Source organism: Lactuca saligna, chromosome 5 (genome assembly GCF_052625555.1).
Source record: "Lactuca saligna cultivar CGN05327 chromosome 5, ASM5262555v1, whole genome shotgun sequence".
NCBI classification, from domain to species: Eukaryota; Viridiplantae; Streptophyta; class Magnoliopsida; order Asterales; family Asteraceae; genus Lactuca; species Lactuca saligna.
This window is the reverse complement of record NC_136421.1, coordinates 287173404-287177601: the sequence shown is the minus strand read 5'-3', so window position 1 is coordinate 287177601 and position 4198 is coordinate 287173404. Positions and strand designations below refer to the sequence as shown.

The 4198-nt window shown below is 27.0% G+C and overlaps 1 long non-coding RNA gene across 3 annotated transcripts; it reads left to right on the top strand.

The window, feature by feature from the left end:
* The first annotated feature begins 1216 nt into the window (after window positions 1-1216).
* Window positions 1217-2878, top strand: LOC144998323 (uncharacterized). Of its 3 annotated transcripts, XR_013660252.1 has the most exons (4): window positions 1217-1500; window positions 2041-2144; window positions 2353-2531; window positions 2619-2875. It is a non-coding gene; the product is annotated as an uncharacterized LOC144998323 (long non-coding RNA). The 3 variants fall into 3 exon arrangements; XR_013660251.1 differs by having other exon boundaries at window positions 2041-2531; window positions 2619-2878; XR_013660253.1 differs by having other exon boundaries at window positions 2041-2531; window positions 2681-2876.
* The last annotated feature ends 1320 nt before the right edge of the window (window positions 2879-4198 follow it).

Genomic DNA, 4198 nt, shown 5'->3' with positions numbered 1-4198 from the left:
CTAATATAGTGAGACATGACAAAATAACTACTCTTTTATTAGTATAAGGATATATATATATATATATATATATATATATATATATATATATATATATATATATATAATCCGTGAGAACCACGGTTATAAAATTAATTAAACTTTCATATTAAAAAATCAAAATTATTAATTAATTATTTTAAATAAATCATTACTTAAGAGATATTTTTTTGTTATATAAAATTATAACCGTTGATTTAAATAAATACGTGAAGTTATATCATCTTATAATATGTATTAATTTTATTTTATTTTTCAATCTAATGTTATTAATTTAATATAATTAGAGTGAGAAAATTTAAAATTTAAAATTTAAAATAAAGAATCAATTATTAATTTAATGTAACTAGAGTGAGAAAATTTAAATTTTAAAATTTAAAATGGATAATTAATAGGTTGACAAGTGGCATGATAAGTGATATATAACATTAATTAAGAGTTCTAATTGTATGACACTTGTCAACAGGAGATTAAACATATTCTTTTACTAGAATATATATATATATATATATATATATATATATATATATATATATATATATATATATATATATATATATATATATAGCCCGTGGGAACCACAGTTATAAAATTAATTAAATTTTAATAGTTATAATTTAAACTTTTAGTAACTTATTTTAAATAAATTATTAATTAAGAGGATTTTTTAGTTATATAAAATTATAACCATTGATTTAAATAAATATGTAAAATTATATCACTTTATAACTTGTATTAATTTTATTTTAATTTTTGTTCTAATGTTGTTAATTTAGTGTAATTAGAATGATAAATTTAAATTTTGAAATTTGAAATGCACAATCAATATGTTGACAAATGGTATGCATTAACTATAAGACATAATAAGGTGAAATATTGGAAAAGAAAAATAAATTTTGTATTAATTATGAGACTTAATATGGTAACAAATATCAAAAGGAGATTAAAAACTACTTTTTATTAGAATAAATATATATATATATATATATATATATATATATATATATATATATATATATTCTTAATAAAAACCTCTCCTATATGTCACATGTCCATTTTTAGACCATCTTCAGCCACGTGGCATTCTCTCGGTCATTTTTATCTATTTTCTCCCGCCCAATTCATGAATCCATATCAAATCTGTAATCAATTCTGAATCCCTAAACTTCAGCCGCGAATTTGGTGCAATCAGCTATCAAAATATCTTCAACCGATTATTCAAAGTAATCACAATAAATCAGGAAGTCTTCGTCAAACTTGAATGGTATATGCTTTTCCTTTTGTCGACTTCATATATACATTGAATCGGACAACCGTCATCACCACCGATATCAGTTGTCACTGCCCGAACATCATCAGACACCGCCGCACCACCATCTCACGATGCCCTCGAGTAACCTTAGGTTTCACCACAACGACCATCGCACAACACCACTGACCGCCACCCTCACTTCTTTCCAGGTAAAAAAACAGTACATCTTTTCTTTATTTTGAATGTTTCTCTATGATTTAGGGTTTCAATCCGTTGTTGTTTACTAGGTTTTCCAAATTAGGTTTGGTTGTTGTTCCAGTATCATATTAAGAAACGTTCCCTGGTTGAGACTATGCTCCTTCACCTCTCATATCACCTTCTTTCTAATACAGCCGGATTTTACTTTTATATAGATCATGTTTAATCCCACCAACTCTACAAATCACATCACCGATCCCCAACCGGTCTCCAATTAGCCAGGCTCAAAAAATTTACAAACATCTTGCTCGTGGTCGATTTACTTTAATCAAAACAATGATTTTTTTAATTAATTCTTCTTGATGCTTCAGAGATTATTGCTGACTATATGCAGCTGGATTATTTTGTTTTTTGCCCTTTTTTATAAAGCTAACGGAATGGATTTTAAGTTGGGTTTTGTTTATCTTTTTTATATCTCGGTTTATTCAGCTATTCCATTCCATTATGCATCTCGACTGTTTCTGATTTCCTTCTCCATATTTTTGCATCAGGATTTTGTTTGTTTTTATAATTGATTATGAATTCCTTTGCGGAGATTTTAAAGGAAAAGTTAGAACGGAGAAGAATCGATGGTTGAATCACATTCCAGATTTAGGTATGTGTTTTCTTGACTTCATATGTACATGAGATTGCAATGTATATTGTACTACAAAATTTTGCTCTTTGGTTAATAATTGATATCATCAATATTTTAATTTTTCTCGAGACTTAAGTTCATGCTATTAGGTTATCATAATGACACAAAATTTTCAGCTTCTTAGCTATTTATATCGATTCAAGCATTTCTTTGAGTTTTTGTGCAGTAATTATAAGTAAAAGTGGTAAATCTATAAAGAAATGAGTGAAAATAGGCAAAATCGGATGAGATGACAGAACCAAGAAAGATTCCTAAATCTGATTACGGTGGCATTTCCAGTTGCAAATATCAAGGAAAACAATAATGTATGTTGAATTGTTGTCACATGTCAATGAAAACAATACGGTATGTTTTATGTTATTGATAATTTTGTTAACAATAAATCAATTATGTCATTTGAGTTTGTTCCAAAAAGTTTGATCTTTTCTGCAGAGGAATCTGAATAGGATGTGTTTTAACAATATGACTGTTATTGCTCCTATTATTCATTTTAGATATGGAAGAGCTCAAGCAATTGTGTAAAAGTTGATCTCCTTCTATAGTTGGCCTGTCAAAATATACCAAATCGAGTTTTGTTAGATACCAATTGTGTAAAAGTTGATGTGCTTCTATAGTTGGCCTGTCAAAAAAGTTGAAACAAAATGATTTGTAAAATGTATTTAATATTAAACAATTGGTTATATGATAAGCAAATGAAAAGGCGGTATCTGTTGCATTTTAATTTTTAATAGATATGTAAGGATATGCTTTAAAATCTATGACTATCGCAAAAATTGTAAGAGAATGCTAAGGGTTCAACCAGTTTTAATTCTTTTATTTTAATTGCATATATATATTTTTTTCTTTTTTGATATAAGGATAAATTTGTCTTTTTGAATTTAATGTACAAAAATATAACATCATGTGTGTGTGCAATAATACAGACACATGTTATTATATTATTAATTAAGCTATAATTTAATTAAATTTATTTTTAAAATTCTTATCCGTGGTGTCCACGGGTTATAACCTAGTATATATATATATATATATATATATATATATATATATATATATATATATATATATATATATATATATATAGGTTCCGAAAACAAAAAACCCTAAAAATCATAAAAATACATAAAGAAATACTTAGAGATCACAAAACTTTTTTTTTTTTAATTTTTTTTAAAAAAATCGCACATTTTAACACAAAATCGTTGAATTTTTTTTTGAAAAAAAAATTATTAATTTTTTTTTTTGATTATTTTTCAATGAAATTTTATAAAAAGCTACGATTTTTTATGTGTAAAGTCAAAAAAAAGTTTTGTGATGTCTAGGTATTTTTTATGCATTTTTAGGTTTTTTGTTTTCTATATAACCCTTATATATATATATATATATATATATATATATATATATATATATATATATATATATATATATATATATATATTAAAAACAAGAGAATAGAAAACCTGCCACAGTTAGCGGCATACAAAAGTCCAGTAAAAGCAAAAAAAAAAAAAAAACCTCTAAGAATCTACGAAACTACGACGTAACTTGGCATGTTCAGTAAGACAAAGGGCATTGAGATCATGATGCCCAGTTTAGCCTATCAATTTTCCTCGATCACTCGCCTAGAAATAATGCATCATCTACATATAGCAAATGAGAGATCACCGAGCTTCCATTTGGAATTTTAACACCCTGATAGATACCTAGTTTACAGGCTGACTGCATCGCAACACTGAGGCCCTCCATAGCTACTATAAAGAGGAATGGGGAGAGCAGATCACCCTGCCAGACACCTTTAGATAATGGGAACTCCTTAGTCGGGATTCCATTGACTAGAACAGAGGATCTTGCAAATCCAAGGCATCCTCTAAGCCACATTCTCATTTTATACCCAAAACCCATGTGCATCAGGTTCATATCAAGGAAGTCCCAATTTAATGAATCAAATGCCTTCTTAAAGTCTACCTTGAATAGGAGAATTTTCTTGTTTGATTTTTTCGCCCATGAATAGA